This window comes from Spermophilus citellus (genome assembly GCF_964194105.1).
Source record: "Spermophilus citellus genome assembly, chromosome: 4".
Lineage (NCBI taxonomy): Eukaryota > Metazoa > Chordata > Mammalia > Rodentia > Sciuridae > Spermophilus > Spermophilus citellus.
The window spans coordinates 110,635,934-110,655,936 of NC_138185.1; the positions used below are offsets into that span (position 1 = coordinate 110,635,934).

At 36.2% G+C, this 20,003-nt stretch overlaps 1 protein-coding gene and 1 pseudogene across 5 annotated transcripts in view; one reads left to right on the forward strand and one right to left on the reverse strand.

Annotated features, from left to right (window-relative positions):
* The window catches only part of LRRC49 (leucine rich repeat containing 49), a 191,728-nt gene that overhangs the window by 96,618 nt on the left and 75,107 nt on the right, over positions 1–20,003 (reverse strand). Inside the window, exon 1 of one of the 4 annotated variants that reach the window (XM_081292761.1) lies at positions 14,110–14,124. The exons of the other annotated variants lie outside the window; for them this stretch is intronic. The gene's annotated coding sequence lies outside the window, so the exon portion shown is untranslated. Of the gene's footprint in view, positions 1–14,109; positions 14,125–20,003 lie in introns of those variants that run through there. 4 annotated transcript variants of the gene reach the window in all.
* Positions 9,035–10,969, forward strand: LOC308647340 (protein regulator of cytokinesis 1-like; annotated as a pseudogene). Its single transcript has 2 exons — positions 9,035–9,210; positions 9,640–10,969. The product of its transcript is annotated as a protein regulator of cytokinesis 1-like (transcript).

A 20,003-nucleotide genomic window follows, 5' to 3' on the forward strand; every position in this document is an offset into this window, starting at 1 on the left:
TTCAAGTATATTATGTGTTATTGTTGACCACAGTTACCAAGTTGTACATGCATTAAATCTCTAGAACTTGTGCAGCCCATAGATGAAATTTTGTGCCCTCTCACACAGCTTTATCATATATACAGATGAAGATGTATGACACATACTCACACACATACACATACAATTTCCTAACACAATCTACAGAGACTAGAAGCAACTATATCCCAGTAACAATGAGCATATCTAACACTCAAATTTGGTTTCTAAATACCATCTTCCATTAAAGGGAATTAGAACTTGCTGAAATGGCTGATTCAAAAATACAAGATGAGCCTGAAACATCTTGGTACCCTAGAAAGTAAAGAAGTGCTCAAACATCAGGACATATCAAAAGATGAAAGAAACTAGCTTGACAAATCACAGAAAATTTTGGTATTGAAACAAATAAAAATAGCAAAGTATTATAACTATCTTTATTTCCATGTAAATAATTTTTACTGAAAGAATTACAATTCCAGAGTGCTAAAAGTATGACTCACTCTAGTAAATACAAATGCATTTTTAACAGATACTTCACAACTTTAAAAGGCAGAACTCCAAAAATTAATGCTTCAGTGACAGAATGAAAGACAGTGGTTCAAACAAACATACATTACACAGAGTATAATGAAGTGAAGTCAGACTTAATAGTTGTGTCTAATCCTTCTTTAAAATTTCTGTTGGGGTTGGGGGGGGATGAAATTAGGGCCTTGTGCATGCTATACAAGTGTTCTACCACTAGCTATATGCATTGCCTTTATGCTTAATCCTTAACACGTTTATATGTATTTTTAAAAAGTGACTCTCTGAAAAAGGACAGGAGGACCATGCTGTGGAAGAAGGGAAAAGCTTTGATATCTAGGTCAGGCAGACAGATGGCTTTGCGAGGTGAGGGAGAATGGAAGGAGAACACACGTGAATACACACGTGCCTGTGCATGAGCATGCACAGACACACACACAGGAAACTGGATAAAATATGACCCTAAAAATGAAGGGCTAGCTAGCTTTAATATTAATATGAGCAAAGAATGAAGAAAGAAATAATTTATTGAATATATGTTGTTATTAACTTCCTACCCAGTTTCCTTTTCCTTGGTAATAGAACACTTCTTTCCTGTAACAAACTCAATCCACAAACTGATCTCCGTGCCTCATCCTAGGGTAGGGAACATATGTCCCAGGATTGAGCATTCAGTGTGCCCTGTATGTCCTTGGCCAGGGTGATTAGTTCTAACTGGGCACCTGACCTAATTAAGTACAATCAGAATCTTCTGCAGCAGTGCCTCCCAAATGGTAATGTATATTCAAATCACCTGGGGATCTTTTTCTAAAATGACATTCTGATGCAGTAGATTGGGCTTGAGAATCTGGACTTCTATTACACTCCACTGTGATGCTAATACTACTGGTCTAGGGACACAATTTTGAACATTAAGACTCTTCAGAAACTTTCTACCAGAACTATCAGAGATAAAGTACTGATATCAGAAATGCCAAGTGACAGACTATGATTCTCAGGCTGCTGGGTTTCCCACAGGCCACAGAGTTTGTTTTATGTTTCTGTCACTTGTAGCTTATGTGTTCTTAATCATTAGAATATACAGTCATAGAAAACAAAAGCCATATGTTTAACCTTTGTCACTCTCCACAATGTTTTATTTAGTGTTTTACCTGTAGAGATACATAATCAAGGTCCTTCAACAATTAACTGGGAAAAAAAAGAATTCTTTAGATGAAACAGATGGAGAAGATATTTTAATGAAATGATAAAAATTATGAAGGAGGATCAACTGGCTACCACTACTGAGGTAAAAGTAACACATTACCTGGATATTCCTAATATAATCTTATATCTATTTAAAATATAACCACTATATAACCCAGAAAACCCATTTCTGGGTTTCTATCTAAATGAAATGATAACATCAAAGAGACATCTGCCCTCCCATGTTCACCACAGCACTATTCACAACAGACTGACAAATGAATGGATAATGAAAATGTGGTATATGTATACAACAAAAGATGATTCAGCCTTAAAATAGAAGGAAACCTTGTTCTTTGTGACAACATGGATAAAATTGAAGGACATTATGCTAAATTAAATAAACCAAGCATAGAAAGACAAATATCATATGATCTTATTTATATGTGAAATTTAAAATAGTTGAACTCATACAAGAAGAGAATAATGGTGACCAGGGGTTTGGGGGATGGTGAATTGGAGGTGAATTGAAAGCAAATTTTCAGTTAGAAAAGAAAAGTGAGTTCAGGATATATACTGTACAATATGGTATTATCACAAAAGTGATATGTACATTAATGTACATTAATGAAAGAGATGGAGAAGATATTTTAATGAAATGGTAAAAATTGTAAAAACATACATAAGTTAGCTTGAAATAGTCATTCTGTGATGTATACATATACCAAAACATCAACTTGTATACCATATGTATGAGTTTGTGTGTGTGTGTGTGTGTGTGTGTGTGTGTATGAATGACGGTTTTGAACAATTCCCTAGGGTTTACAATTAAGTCACTATGATATCTTTTTATGCATGTAGGGTGAAAAAACCTGTTTCACTTCCTTTCAAAGCAAGAGTAAAGAAGTATCCTACTTATTATAGAGAATCCCAACTCCTTTACTTACATGCAAGTAAGGTTTTTTTAAAAGGAGAAAATAACTCCTGTTTTTAACCTATAGTTTCCATCAAGATCAGGCATTTATTTTCCTTCCTGATCAAGTTAAGTTTCAGCACTCCAGAAGTGCTTTAGTATTAAAACAATATTTAATACTAAAGACAATATGGAGAAAGAAAATGATTTAACCCATCTAATAACCTCCCCACATACTCCTCTTAAAAAATAAATACCCTCCTAAAATTTATTCAGAAGAACAAAAGACCCAGAATAACTAAAGCCAATTCTAAACCAAAGTAGCAATGCTGGAAGAATTACAATACCTGACTTCAAATTATACTACAGAGCTATAGTACCAAAAACTACGTGGTACTGGCATAAAAACAGATACATAGACCAATATTATAGAAGACACAGAGACAAACATACACAGATAAAGTCACCTGATTCCTGACAAAGGTGCTAAAAACATATATTGGAGAAAATACATCCTTTTAAAAAATGGTGCTGAGAAAAGTGATTATCCATATGTAGAAGAATGAGGCTGGACCCTTATCTTTCACCCTGCAAAAAGTCAACTCAAATGGATCAAAGATCTAGGAATTAGACCAGAACATATGCAACTCTCAGAAGAAAACATAGAGTCAACACTTCAACACATAGTCACAGGTAACAACTTTCTCAATAGGACCCCTAAAGTTCAGGAAATAATGCCAAGGGTTAATAAATGGTATGGCATCAAATTAAAAAGCTTCTGAATAGCAAAGGAAACAATTAACAATTAAGTATGTGAAGAGAGAACCTACAGAATGGGGAAAAATATATATATACCAAAAATCCCCAAATAATCCAATTAATAAATGGGCAAATGAAGTAAACAGAAACTTCTCAAAAGAAGAAACACAAATGGTCAACAAATACATGAAAAAAATGTTCAAAATTATTAGCAATTAGGGAAATGCAAATCAAAATTACACTAAGATTTCATCTCACTCTAGTCAGAATGGCAGCCATCAAAAATACAAACAAGTCGGGTATGGTGGTGCATACCTGTAATCCCAGCAACTCAGCAGGCTGAGGCAGAAGGACCTCAAGTTCAAAGACAGTCTCAACAACTTAGAAAGTCCCTAAACAACTTAGCAAGACTCTGTCTTGAAATAAAAAATAAAAAGGGCTGGGGATGTGGCTCAATGGTTAAGTATCCCTGGGTTAAATTTCCAGTATCAAAAAAAATGCAAATAATAATAAATGCTAGAGAGTATGTAGATAAAATGGAACAGTTTTACACATTGGTGGGACTGTAAATTAGTACAACCACTATACAAATCAGTATGGAAGTTCCTCAAAAGACTAGAAATGGAACCACCCGGACTCAGCTATACCACTTCATGGTATTTATCCTAAAGAATTACAAGTCATCATACTATAGTGAGATGCTATAGGAGCATAATTCACAATAGCCAAACTGTGGAACCAGCTTAGGTGCCTACCAGGGAATGAATGGATAAAGAAAATGTGATATATATATATATAGTTTTTTTTTAAAGAGAGAGTGAGAGAGAGAGAGAGAGAGAGAGAGAATTTTTAATATTTATTTTTTAGTTCTCGGCGGACACAACATCTTTGTTGGTATGTGGTGCTGAGGATCGAACCCGGGCCGCACGCGAGGCGAGCGCGCTACCGCTTGAGCCACATCCCCAGCCCTATACATATAGTTTTATTCAACCATAAAGAAGAATGAAATTTTGTCACTTGCAGAAAAAGGGATGGAACTTGAGAACATTATATTAAGTGAAACAAGCCAAACCTAGAAGGTTAAAAGCCATGTTTTCTCTCATATGTGGATGCTAGAGAGGAAAAAGAAAAAGAAAGGTGGTAGGTGGGGATCTCATGAAAATAGAAGGGAGATCAGCAGAGTAGGGGAAGAGACCCATGGGTGCAGGTGGGAGGAAGAATACTGGAGAATGATAATGGCCAAATTATATTGTTGTATTATATGCATGTATGAATATGTGTCAAAAAAGTCCACAGTTATGTACAACTATAATGCATCAATAAAAATATAGAAAAAAAATAAACTCCCAAAAGAAGTAATTATCTGACTGGAAAGCCTAGGAGAATGCAGAGTCATTGCATGTGTAATAATCCCAGGTTCTCTTATTTTTGTTTCAAGTCATCCAGTCTCCAGAATGGGGGTGTTTGTTCATCTCCACTCCACCCAGAGAAGTAGCTGTTTCCCAATTCCTCTGTCAGTTAGTGACAGAATGAGCAAGAAATCCAATTCAGGAAAGATGTATTGTGAAGACTATTTATATGTAAATATCTAAATGCACTGAACTCCAATGTCTGATTCCTGAATCTTTCCATTGAAGAAAAAGAGTATGATAAATCAATCACCCTTTCAAACATCAGGTCAGTAGTTTCTACAGAAATATCAATCCTTATAAATTTATTCCCAAACCATTTAACATGGCTCTTATACTACATGTATTTCTGCATCACAAATAAGAAAAAAGGATTCATTTTTTGAGAACAACATAATTTTGCAGTCTTAAAAATAATTTCTGGTTTAATTAGTTATTTCCTTAATCTCTTCAATAAAGAGTAGAATATACTAATTTGTAGTTTTTATTTATTTTTTAAATATTTATTTTTTTCCGGCAGACACAACATCTTTGTATGTGGTGCTGAGGATTGAACCTGGGCCGCACGCTTGCCAGGCGAGCACGCTACCGCTTGAGCCACATCCCCAGCCCCGAATTTGTAGTTTTTTGAAGACATTTCTACAGGCAGATAAAGTAATAAAGACATAAGTATGAGGCCTTCTGGACAAATAATATAATATTTGAGAGGAGTTTAAATAATCTAAGTAGATTTTTAATTTTTAATTTTTAAGATTTTTAATTCATTTCTAAAATGTTCATTTTAAATATCGGCAGAGCTTCTGACGGAAAAGCCAACCGTCAATAAAGGATAGAATTAAATCATTAATTCTTAAACAAAAAAATATACATATAAGCATTAAAATTTAAAAATCTGGCAGACAAAACTTGCAATTTTGGCCCTGAAAATACCAGATAACTCTTCCAATATCGACAACTATGAAATGAACAAAATATTATACAAGTGTCGAAAAAAACAGCATAAGGCTATAATCCTTGAAAGAAAAGAAATACAAGAAACTCACATTCATCTTGGCCTTCTGCCTGGTAGCACTTTACAGATCACAGAACATGGAAATGTTGCTAAAGAGAGAAGACAGGTCTCACTGGGTAGATCAAACAGTGGTTGGATTTAGGGTCTTAAGACTACTGTAATTTGGGTGGTTGGGAGTGGAGAGGAGGGAGCTATGCAGAGATAGAATTCCATAAGCCTGCAAAGGGGACTCCTGAATTTATTAGGATGTACATGCACAAGGTAAGACTTCACAAAACCTCGCACAATGTAACTATTGAGGAGCTATAACATGAAAAGAGTATCTATAGTCCAAATGAAGCTGAGAGATGATGGAATTCCAATCAAACAGAGAGGAAAGTCCTCCCTGAACACCCAGAATATATACTGGCAGTCCCAGAAAAGCCATGCTTCATGTGTAGGGATACTCTATGTTGATAAACATGTGAATATTTTCATATTTCTGCATGGTGAGGGCTTTCTGAGCAAAGAAAATTAGCACCTAGATTAAAGGGTGGTTCAATAGATAAGAGACTTTGAGAGTGATAAAATAAACTTATCTTCCAGAGCTGTGTATTCACATTCCAAAGTGTAATAAAACCTAGAACCAATTTTTTTATATTCCAGTTGATAATTGGCCAAGAGACTTTTCCTTTTTCACGTTCTTTTCAAAGAAAGTTCGTTTACATTAGGAAGAGAAGGTGCCTCCCCGCTTCCACCCCTGTCTCTCTCTACTCTGGAGGAAAGAAGGCACAGATGTGTAAGCAGCTCCTATATAAACACTCTAAGATGAATAAATGGGGATTCCTCTTATGTGTTAGAGATTCCCTACCATCACTACCAATACATGTAGATAACATCTGCCTTCATCAATAACCCTTAAGGGACAAAACAACATGGCAAATGTAATATACTCTGTAGTAGATAATCAGTAGTCCTCTGATCCAGAAATCTTGTTTACTGTCAGGATAAAATAAATGTAGATATAAAAACATATTACTCTAGTTCTAGAATAAGTGTAGTATATCTGGCCTACTCAGTTAAAAAAAATAAACTAAAAATATGCCTCAGCAGGATTGATTTGATTCTCTAAAATAAAACTTCATACTTCTAAATTAACACAACAAAACCCATACTTTCAACAATATAATATCCACAATGCCAAGAACACAAAAGAAAATTGCCAGATGAGGAAGAAGCAATAAACTTAAATATGTATTAGTGAAAGACAAAAAAGAGATTCTAGAAATGACAGATTTAAGAATTAGTAGATAAATGTTTTTTTAAATATTTTTAGTTGTAGATGGACATGATATCTTTATTTATTTTTATGTGGTGCTGAGGATCAAACCCAGCGCCTCACACATGGGAGGCGGGTGCTCCACCACTGAGCCATAACCCCATCCCAGATAAATATTTTAAAACACTTGTTTTATATAGATAAAAGTATCTATATAAATATAAATTAGACATTAAAAAATTTTTTTAGTTGTAGATGGACACAATATCTTTATTTTTTAATTTATTTTTATGTGGTGCTAAGGATCAAACCCAGTGTCTCATGCATGCGAGGCAAGTGCTCTACCACTGAGCTACAACCCCAGCCCCAAATTAGACATCTTTGCATTAATAGAAAGTTATCTTATCTTCCTTGGTTTATGCCCAACAGACTTAAAAATAGCATACTACAGGGACACAGCTACATCAATGTTTATTGCAGCACGATTCACAATAGCTAAACTGTGGGACCAACCTAGATGTCCTTCAATAGATGAATGGATAAAAAAAAATGTGGCATATATACACAATGGAATATTACTAAGCAATAAAAGAGAATAAAATCATGGCATTTGCAGGTAAATGGATGGAGTTAGAGAAGATAATGCTAAGTGAAGTAAGCCAATTCCAAAAAACCAAATGCCAAATGTTTTCTCTGACATAAAAAGACTGATTCATAGTGGGGTAGGGAGGTGGAATGTGGGAGGAATAGATGAACTCTAGATAGGACAGAGGGATGGGAGGGGAAGGAAGAGGGCATGGGGCTAGAAATGTTCAAATATTCAAATGTTCAAAAGTATACCATTAAAATCTTAAAACCACTCACTGAAGATTGCCTTGGTCTGGAAGATCTTAAGACAGTTGTTAACCATAATCCAAGAGGAATATGAAACAATCTTAATTTGGCTTCTCTGTATTATTTACTTTCTAGCAGATTTATGTCCAAGAGATAGTCATGATGAATTAGCTGCAAACTGAATCCTCAAACAACTAAATAAGATAACCTGTTGAATAGACTGTAAATGATTATCTATAAATACTTAAAAGCATTGAATTAAAATTTAATTTTATTTGTTCATTAATTAAAACCAATAATTCTGTGCCTTCTCTGTGCCAACTGTGATAGATACTATGGTAAGCTGAACATGGCCTACTTGGACACATATAAAACAGACATTATTGAACTGTAAGAGGTAAAGATGATAGAAAAAGGAGACAGTTCTCTTTGGGATTTGGATTGAAAAGAATATAATATTTGGGGTTTCTGGTTTGATCATAAAAGACAAAGGTTCTACCAATAGATCAAACTTTAAAGTTCTGCAGACAAGAGTATATTTGGGGTGTTTTGCCATGATTGATTTTGAACTTATTTGTGTCTTTAGATTAACTGACCAATTTGTTTGTCATTTCAATATTTTGCTCTTGCTAATGTACTTCTGCTTTAAATAGTTACATTCAAATTTGAAATTCCACGGGGCCCAACGGCTCGGCTCGAGGGGCAGCTACCCACAGCGAGAACTTCAGTGTGTGTTGCTGGTTGCTGTGCTCGTACCCGTGTGGAGGAGGTCGGGGGTCTCGATTCCCTGGGACTTCTTGGAGCGTCCGCCATAAGAAGAAGTGAGGTACTCGCAGAGGAGTCCATTGTATGTCTCCAGAAAGCCCTAAATCATCTTCAGGAAATATGGGAATTGATTGGGATTCCAGAGGACCAGAGGTTACAAAGAACTGAAGTTGTAAAGAAGCATATCAAGGATCTCCTGGATATGTTGATTGCTGAAGAATAGAGCCTGAAGGAAAGGCTTATCAAAAGCATATGCATCTGCCAAAAAGAGTTGAATACCCTGTGCAGTGTTACATGTTGAGCCATTTCAGGAAGAAGGAGAAACAACTATCTTGCAACTAGAAAAAGATTTGCGCATTCAGGTAGAATTGATGCGAAAACAGAAAAAGGAGAGAAAACAGGAAACTGAAGCTACTTCAAGAACAAGATCAAGAATTGTGTGAAATTCTTTGCATGCCCCACTATGACATTGACAGTACTTCTGTTCCCACTTTAGAAGAACTGAACCAGTTCAGACAACATTCTGACTAGAGTGAGATGAAATCTTAGTGTAATTTTGATTTGCATTTCCCTAATTGCTAATAATTTTGAACATTTTTTTCATGTATTTGTTGACCATTTGTGTTTCTTCTTTTGAGAAGTTTCTGTTTACTTCATTTGCCCATTTATTAATTGGATTATTTGGGGATTTTTGGTATATATATATTTTTCCCCATTCTGTAGGTTCTCTCTTCACATACTTAATTGTTAATTGTTTCCTTTGCTATTCAGAAGCTTTTTAATTTGATGCCATACCATTTATTAACCCTTGGCATTATTTCCTGAACTTTAGGGGTCCTATTGAGAAAGTTGTTACCTGTGACTATGTGTTGAAGTGTTGACTCTATGTTTTCTTCTGAGAGTTGCATATGTTCTGGTCTAATTCCTAGATCTTTGATCCATTTGAGTTGACTTTTTGCAGGGAAACAAAGGCATCTAGGAGTGAAGCGTTTGTCAACATAAAGAGAAAGATCATACTGTGTATGGAAGAATTAGATCACACACCGGACACAAGCTTTGAAATAGATGTGGTGTGTGAAGATGAAGATGCCTTTTGTTTGTCTTCGGAGAATATTGCAACACTAAAAAAGTTGCTGCGGCAGCTGGAAATGCAAAAATCACAAAATGAAGCAGTGTGTGAGGAACTTTGTGCTCAAATCTGGGAACTCTGGGACAGGTTGCAGATACCTGAAGAAGAGAGAAAAGCTGTGGCAATGGTTATGACTGGGTCAAAAGCCAAGGTCAGGAAAGTGCTGCAATTAGAAGTGGATCAGCTCGAAGAACTGAAAATGCAAAACATGAAGAAAGTGATTGAGGCAATTCGAGTAGAGCTGGCTCAGTACTGGGACCAATGGTTTTATAGCCAGGAGCAGAGACGAGCTTTTGCCCCTTACTATGCTGAGGACTACACAGAAAATCTGCTCCAACTACATGATGCTGAGATTGTGCGGTTAAGAAACTACTATGAAGTTCATAAAGAACTCTTTGAAGGTGTCCAGAAATGGGAAGAGAGCTGGAAGCTTTTCTTAGAGTTTGAGAGAAAAGCTTCAGATCCATGTCGATTTGTAAACCAAGGAGGAAACCTTCTAAAAGAAGAAAAGCAGCGAGCCAAGCTCCAGAAAACACTCCCTAAGCTGGAAGAAGAGTTGAAGGCACGGATTGAAATGTGGGAACAGGAGCAGTCAAAAACATTTGAGGTGAATGGGCAGAAATTCATGGAGTATGTGGCAGAACAATGGGAGATGCATCGATTGGAGAAAGAGAGAGCCAAGCAGGAAAGACAACTAAAGAACAAGAAGCAAACAGAGGCAGAGATGCTTTATGGCAGTGCTCCCTGGACACCCAGCAAGCGGTGAGTACTGGCTCACAGCATACCAGGCAAAGTGCGGAAGCTGAATACTACTACCATGTCCAATGCTACAGCCAATAGTAGCATTAGGCCCATCTTTGAGGGGACAGTCTACCGCTCCCCTATGTCTCGACTTCCTCCTTCTGGCAGCAAGCCAGTGGTCAGTTCCACTTGTTCTGGAAAGAAAACATCCCGTGCCGGTAGGCATGGAGCCAACAAAGAGAACTTGGAGTTGAATGGCAGCATCCTGAGTGGTGGGTACCCTGACTCCACCCCTCTCCAGCGCAACTTCAGCATTAATTTTGTTGCCAGCCCCTATTCTGAGTTTGCACGAGAACTTTCAAAGGCTTCCAAATCTGAAGCTACTTCTCAAATCCTCAATTCAACCAACATCCACACCTGAGAAACCCTGACCAGCCAGCCACTGTGGCTTCCTGTGCATAGATTGTACTTAATTATACAGGGGTGGCTCTAGTTTTCCTTTATATGCACTTAAAACCCTGGACAGGTTCTGTTACCATGAGCCTAACTTAAAGACATGAACAAGAGTGACAGATTGAAGTCTGTTATGGATTTAGTGAGTCCATAGACAGTTGCTTTTATTTTTTGACTCAAGAAATATTTTAAAACTTAGTTTATAGCTGTAAGTGCAAATATTGGCATCTGGGACCTAATTTATTTATCTACTCCAGGATTCTACTTTTCAAAGCAAGATCACAGTTGTATAGAAAATGATTGACTAGGCCCAACCTTGGGGGATGAGAAATGAAATAATTTGGGCATGTACACTTGTAATTAGCAATCAACATTGTTTTTTGTCTAGGGGTGCTCAGTTAATGATGTAGCTATGATAGCTTTGCTCTCACCAGAAGGCCTGTCCCCACCACTCAGGACAGCCTTCCTCCCAATGAGAATGTCTGTGTGTCAGCATTTGAGGTGGCCTGATACAGTGCCAAAGATGACAGGGAAACTGGGAACACCTTTGTTAAATTGTACAGTGTGTTATATATACAGTACAATCTGTTTGTGGGTGTGTGTGGGTGACACACATGCTTTTCTGAACTGTTTCTTCAGAATTCTCTCTGGGTCCACTGTGCCCCACACTGTGCCCAAGTTCTATCCCTGCAGCTGCCAGCCTAGTTGGGAGGCCGTCTGGGAAGGTTGGGTCATTTCTGTTGTGGAGATGAGCAGCTTTGCACATGTCACCACTGAAGACGTTTTCCTGCTATAGCTTCCACAGATGAGGCTCCTTCTTTACCTACCCTCAACATCACTACTGCACTTCCCGGAGCACTATTATTTATTCTTACTGTCTGCCTGCACCAGTACTACTGTCGACACATTAAATGGTTCTCAAAAGCTTACCAGTGTGGACTTGGTCTATAGGTGTAAGCCATGCTGTTAGTCATGTCCTGTTTTTAAAATATAAATATATTCTTAAAAATAAATTAAAATGTGTGTAGTTACCTTTCAAAAAATAAAAAAATAAAAATAAATAGTTACATTCATTATATTTGAGGTTTTTATTATATAGTACTTCAAATTCATTTTGGAAGTATTTGTATAATGTTAAGAGCAAGCAATTGCACTAGAGAAAACTTCTTATATACTTTAAATTTATTTCTAAATACAATTTATATTTTATCTATACCTTACATTTGTTTCTGAATATACTCTGAATTTCCTTGCATTTGTAGAACAAAATAAACAGACAATCATAAAATACATATTGGTCTCAATTTATTGTACTTGTTTGTTTCTGAACCTAGGAAAAAAACATCCAATATTTAATTAGGTCTAATTTAAAGTTCAATCTAGTCCCTCCCTTTTAGTAATGTGCCACAAAAATTTTCCTGCAACTTCTAGAATCTTCACATTAACAAAACCCCAGAGGGCCTTTGATATATCACTACCTTTAAAAATGTGAATTCATTGCCATGAATAGTTACCAGCCTCTCAACTATATATGTGTGAACCCAGAATGAGACAAGGTGTGCAAACAGCCCAGGGCCTTAGTTTAATTTTAGTTCAAGAATCCTTCTTTTTAGAAAAGCTTAGGTATTTACACAAACTATCTTTGTACTCATGAAAATAAAACTTAATAATAAAAGTATTAAGAAAATTTCCTGTAGTGAAGAAAAAAAAATATGCACACATAAATATATACATGTAAATATATGTATGCATATATATCACATATGCCATAAACATGATAGTCAGGTTTTTGCTATTGTGATAAAAAATGCATGACAAGAACAACTCAAAGAGGAAAGGTTTATTTTGGCTCATTGTTTCAGAAGTTTGGTCCATGGTTGGCTGATGACATTGCTCTGGGTCTGGTGGAGGACTGATGTTCCAAACATGGCAGCCAAGAAACAGAAAGCAAAATGGGGAGAGGAGTCGCAGGGAAGATGAATTCTTTCAAGGCACACTCCCAGTGATCCACCTCCTCCAGCCATACTTCACTGGCCTACAGTTATCACCCAAACTAGAATGGACTAATTAGGTTACAGCTCTCATAATCTAATCATCTCACCTCTGAATATTTCTGAGTAAACACAAGAGCTTTTGAGGAATACCTCATATCCAAATCATAATGTCTGTGTGTGTGTATGCGTGGGTTGAGACAGACGGTACAGGTAGAGAAATACTTTAATTTGGGGAAGATTAGTTTCAATGAAATTTTATAGAGGGGAGTTGTACATCTCATAGAGTATCACTCCCCACATTTCATAATGTTATAAATAAAATCCATGACAGCATTTGTGTGTCTTTTTTATTACAGAAATAATTCTCTAAATGACTATAAATGCTGATATAAAAATAACATAATAAAATAAGGCATATAAAGAGTTTAAAAAATAACTGCTACTCATTAGATTTTCCTGCCTTTCTTTTACTTAAAAGTAATACCAAGGAATAAAACAAACAAGATAGAGTTGCCTTGAATGTTTGCTCCCTTTTCTTTTTTTTTTTCCTACTACCCTGCTATATGAAATCTGATTCATCAAAAAACTGCAAACTTTTTGCCAAATCTGTCCTCAGAAAACACCATTCTGAAGTATAAGACAATAAGCAAAAGGCATGGAAACGGAAAATTTTTAAAAAATGGAGTAAAAAAATTGCTGTGAAAACTGCTTCTTAAGGCAAAACCCAAGGTCATATTCCCTACTTTGCAATATCCTAGAAAAACTCTGGCCCTGCTTTGAATGGAGAATTACCTAGTTTCCAAGTGCTCTCCTATAACATATCTGAATGAAGCCTTTAATCTAGTCATACCACTTAAATGATTTCCTCTTGGCAATCAACTCTACAAGTCATTTAGTAAATTAGAACACATAAGGCAAATATTCATTTTAAAATGCTAGTTCAAAGCAAAAAATTATTTATATATTTATAGAGCTTATAAATCTATAAAATAGTAGAAAGATTTTAAAAAGGTATGTGAAGAGTTGTATTCTAATGTTCATTTATCTATAGAAATACTCATAGAATAATCTTTAAATTTCAAAGTTCTATGTGAATGGCAGTAATCTTAGTTACCTTAAATCAGAAGGAAATCTCCAATGTCTTCAATAACTCTGCCACCTGATAAAAGTACATGGTGTAAATATCCATCTATATAGTCAATATTATCTGTTTACTATGAGATCAACAAATATACTCAAAACTGCTGAGCATGGTGGCACATGTCTGTAATCCCAGCAGCTTGGGAGGCTGAGGCAGGAGGATCCTAAGTTCAAAGCCAGCCTCAGCAACTTAATGAGGCCCTAAGCAACTCAGTGAGACCCTGTCTCTAAAAAAAAAAAAAAAAAAAAAAAAAAAGGATTGGGGATGTGGGTCAGTGGTTAAGTGCCCCTGAGTTCAATTCAGAATACCAAAAATAAATAAATAAATAAATAAATAAATAAATACAATAAACCACTTGAAACTAACAAAAATCAAAGCTCTTTTGACTGCAATACAAACATAAAACAGTAATCAGAAGAAATTAGTCAATTAAACTGTAATTCTCAATTTAATGGACAAAAATTAAAATAAGACCATATATTAAAGTGCAAAATATCAACCAGAACATAATCATCTAACAAACTGAACGTCCTAAAACCAATGAAGGAATGAAGTTTGATTCATTTAAAGCATTTTTTCTATTTTCTATTCTACAGTAATTTCTACTTTTGATCCCTATTTTCTACTTGAAGTAGCACATTGACAAAGTAATACAGAAATAAGGTGTACAATGAAAGATTACATAAAAATAATTTAGAAAAAGTTGTTTTAAATAAAATAAATTTTGATCCAATAATTTCATCAACCCTGAGCATGATAAAACAAATTTATCTTACCTTAAAGTCTATTTTTCTGAAATGGCAGAACAAAATTAGTTGTGGATATATATTTTCACCTATTTTCTGTCTAAAGGAATTCAAAAGCTGAAGCAAGGCTCTACAGTCAAGGAGTTTTGTTCACAGCAAAAAAGTAAAACCACAATGAATGAAGAAAAATGTTCCTATTTTTAAAACTTGTTTGTTGGTCCTCTTTAGCTTATATCCATCACATTTAGAAAAACTCAATTAAATGTCTGAAAGTCAGTCACATTAGGAAATACCTCAAGAGGAATTAAACAGATAAGTGTGTACCATTTATTTATATATATATATATATATATATATATATATATATATATATATATATATATAAACCCTTTTTAATTTATATTCCGTGCTAAGAATGGAACCCAAGACCTCACACATGCTAGGCAAGCACTCTATCATTGAGCCACAACCCCAACCCAAGTGAATACTATTTATAATGAAATATCTACAAGTGTGTAGTCATTTATCATATTTAAAACTTTTCTTAGCAGGTAATCAAAAAACAGCTGCCAAAAATTGATTTTCTCTGTTTCACTCAGTAAAAAGATTCACATACTTTTTCTGTTAACTTGAGCCACCAAGTAAAAGTGAAGGTATTCTAACAAAATGCTGTACACTAGAATTGCGGACAATGAATTTTCTTCAAGTCAAAACAGCATAAGTGACAATTCAAATTTTTCAAGAGTAAAAGGTCTATATCTTAACTCTAGGATGCTTGAGATATCAACCTGAGCTCATAAAAAATATCAACACATTCTGAAGGTCAGTAAAATAATTTCCTCTTTCAAATACCAATTGATAATAAATGAGACAACTGCAGGGCCATCTGTTTTTCTCTGATTTTCTCAAGAAGAAATTGTGTTTTGTTTCGGTTTGGGGATTTTTTTTAAAAAAAATTATACAATTCACATAGACAGACCACAAAAGTTGAAAATAGCTTGGGTAAAATTACTTCCTTATAAAGGTAACATTATGAAATAATTTTCTTAAAATTTTGAAAATGACCTGGAAGATAATCTTTCCCTGGAGAATGATGATGAAGGAAAAGTTACACCCAAAGCTTGTGGTACACTGACCTTTAGCCATACTATAATTACTAACAGAAGACACTAGAGACTTTACAACAGCATTGCTTTCTCAAAAAACAAATGGAAATTAACTTAAAAGTTTCAATGAAGAGGGATATTGGCCAAATTATAGTTATATTATGTGTATATTTGAATATGTAATGAAAAAAATTCTCATCATTATGTACAAATGTAGTGCACCAATAAGAAAATGGGGGAAAAAGTTTCAATGACATCATAAAGAGAAAGCTGGGCCCAAATAGCAATGTCTTACTAAGGGAAGGAAGGAGGTATGAGATTTCCCACCCTGGCATAAAGGAGTACTTCATCACTGACATGGTTTTAAAATTCCAGGGCATGGTGATAATAAAAAGCAACATTGTTTTGTCTGTCTTATCATTGTTTATAAATATCTTTCTTTAATACCTTTATTTGTTTATTTATTTATTTTTATGTGGTGCTGAGGATCGAACCCAGTGCCTCACACATGTGAGGCAAGTGCTCTACTGCTGAGCCACAGTCACAGCCTGTTTATAAATGTCTTATAGATGCCACAGCCCCAAATTGCCCACACCTGGAGCAAACCATGCCCACTACCCTTAATATATCCCATTGCATAACTAAAAGGTTTTATCTCTGTATATTTTTTTCTTATATTTTTCAAGATCTAGAAGTTCTTGGCAAGATCATTACTGACAAATCAACAGATTAAATGGAAGCATGAAAAAAAGTCAAGAGGGACTGAGATTGTGGCTCAGCGGTAGAACACTTGCCTAGCATGCCCAAGGCCCTGCGTTCGATCGTCAGCACCACATAAAAATAAATAAATAAATGTATTGTGTCCAACTACAACTAAAAAATAAATATTTTTTAAAAAGCCAAGAGAGTTTTGATTTCGTATAGCTTTAAACCTCACAGGTCCAGGCATAAAACACAATCCAAATGACCTAGCAATGACATGAAAGAGGACCCACCAAAACAAGTTCTTCAGCTGCACAGGAATATCTACCCATTTGCGGGATTAAATTCTTCCTGAAAATTTTTAAATATGTTAGTAATGTTTTTACTAAAAGGATATGTCTGCTAGATGCCAGAGAGGATGTGGTAAGCAGTGTACATCTATTCCTCTGCCCTTGCCAAGTTTATAGTCTTGGGGTGGGTGGTTAAAAATTAAAGTACAATGAACAATGAACAGTGCAATAGTAGTAGAAACACAGTAAGCTATAAAATTATGTTGCAAGATTTCACCCTAGCTTTCAAACTTTTTAAACCTAATCTATAGTATAACACATATTTAAATTGTAACACAATTCACATATCTCCATAGTAAAATAATAATACACACACAAATGCATTCATAGACACACCTATAAACAATCAAAAGTAGAAAATCTTCATAAAACAGTATTTGTCCTTACAATGTATGACAAACTCTGATAATTTCTATTCTACTTTAATTTTGCTGGTCTTAAACCCATGACAAGATAGTCCAACTCTCCCCAAAAAGAGATTCTTTATTTTCCTTTAATAACCAAAGCTGCCAGGGGCCTGTAGAAGCAGGTGTCATCATGCTCAGCTGCATGGATGACAGCCCAGCACCCCTCCTCCAAGCCTGGCTACTCAGCTGCAGCTGCTGCTGCCCTGAGGTGCAGCCAGGGGGCTGTGCTGGGCCTACAGAATGGGGTAGAGGTGAGGCAGGGATCTGAGCTGGGGCTGTGCCACCTGTAATACAGGGAGGGATCAGAGAGGAAAAGAGGAGGTGCCTTCAGTGGCAACCACTGCTCCAATCTCCTGCTGAGAGCCCTAGCCCTGAGCTGGGTGGGCTATGATCAACAAACATTGCTTCTTCTTCTAAAGTTCCATCAGAAGTGGGAGCAGCCAGGACTTAAGCACCACTGCTTCACAGAAACCCTGGGAGCTGTCAATCTAGTGGCCACTTCTTCAATGATCAGGCACAGCTGTCATCATGACAGCTATAGACATCTACAGATGCCTACACAGCTCAGAGAAATTTCACTCAGACTGGGACAGCTTTGGACAACCTGTGGCCACCTTTGACGACTCCACCTTTCTGCCACTCAGAATATGTCCATCCACCTTCAGCTTCCCCCATCCTGGTGGATGAGGAGCACCTCCTCCATTCATTACCCCAGGACAGGCAGGCCGAGTATGCTTGCCCAGGCTGACATGACAAAACAGAAAATCTGCAGTTAGCAGGCAGGAGAGAATGTACAATGTACATGTGTGGTCCCACCTTTGCATATATAAGCAATCCTTCCCTCACTTTCATGAGGCCAGTCTGGAAATTATGTATACTGTACCTTATGCTACAGAATAAGCCCCAATAAAGCCTTATTCAGATAGTTTTATTTTGCCTATTTTAATTTATTTTTTAAAATATTTATTTTTAGTTGGACACAATACCTTTTATCTTATTTATTTATTTATTTTCTTGTGGTGCTGGGGATCGAACCCAGGGCCTCACACATGCTAGGCAAGTGCTCTACCGCTGAGCCACAACCCCAGCCCACCTATTTTTATTGTTATCTCAAAAACAGCAGGCTATGTTGGTTGCACCAAGAGATGGCAACACCAAGGGCTGCTAGCCCTCAGAACACCTAGCAGTCAGAATTGCTAAAGAGCTACAGAGAATGTCTAGGAAAAGCTAGGTAAGCAGCAAAAGCGCTGCTGAGAACTGTGAGCTTCAAGTACAGAAAAACTGCTGGGAGTTGTTAGCTCAAATAGCAGAAGAGCTGCTGGGGGAAGTTAGCTCTTTCTGTGGGGAGTTGTGAGTAGCTTCCAGATCCAGATGCTGAGAGCAGCTGGGATAACTGCCAACACCTAAGGATCAAGAGCAGCTGACACTCAGGGCTCAGAGCTGCTAAAACTAAAGGATATTCATTTTGGTTTTTCATTTTTTCTATCTAAGTTGAGCAAAAGGACCCTTAGCCATCTGGTAACAGGACTACTAAGTTGAATTTAGGATCCCTGTATGTGTTTTGACCTAAAGCTTGGAAAACACGGAGAACAGATATTTTTAAGTCACTGTATTACTAGCTAAAGATACAAATTCCTGAACCAGACCTAAAATTACTGAATTAGAATCCATTGAAGGTAGAGTCCTCCTGTATTTTAGCAGAAGATGATTATGTATATTAAGGTTTAAGAACATTTGATACCATTTAATCTGAGACCTAAAGTATGATCAGGAACTATTTAGACAGTGAAAGGGCAGGAAAAAAAAGTTATTTGCCAATGGCCTAGGTAGGTACAATGACAAAGACTAAGCAAGGAGGCATTTGATATGTTTAAAGAAGTTCAGTAGAAAAGGAGTCTAGGGCAGTATGAGAAGGCAGTGAGGAGGGAAAGGCAGGGCTGGCTCATTATGTAACCTCCCTCTTCCATATTACCTCAAGAATAATATAAGAGGACTCAACTTTAAACAGGAAGGAAATCCTGACACATCCTCCAGCACAGATTTACACTGCAGAAAATACGCTAAATGAAATATGCCAGACACAAAAAGACAAATACCATAGGATTCCACTCATATGAGGCATCCAAAGTATTCAAATTCATAGAGACAGAAAGAATGGCAGTCTCCAAGGGCTATAAGAAGGGGCAATGGAGACATATGTTTAATAGGTATACAGTTTCAGTTTTGCAACAAAAAAAGAGTTGCAGAACAATGTGAATATACTGAACTACATTACTGAACTACAAACTTTAAAAACAGTTAATGTGGTAAATTTCATGTTATGTGTATTTTAGTTCAATTAAAAATAATAATAAGTCAAGTGCAGTGGCACATACGTGTAATCCCAGTGACTTGGGAGGCTGAGGCAGGAGGATAGTAAGTTCAAAGCCAGCCTCAGCAAAAGTGAGGCACGAAACAACTCAGTGAGACCCTGTCTCTAAATAAAATACAAAATAGGACTGGGGATGTGGAATAATAATAATAATAATAATAATAATAATAATAATAATAGATGAG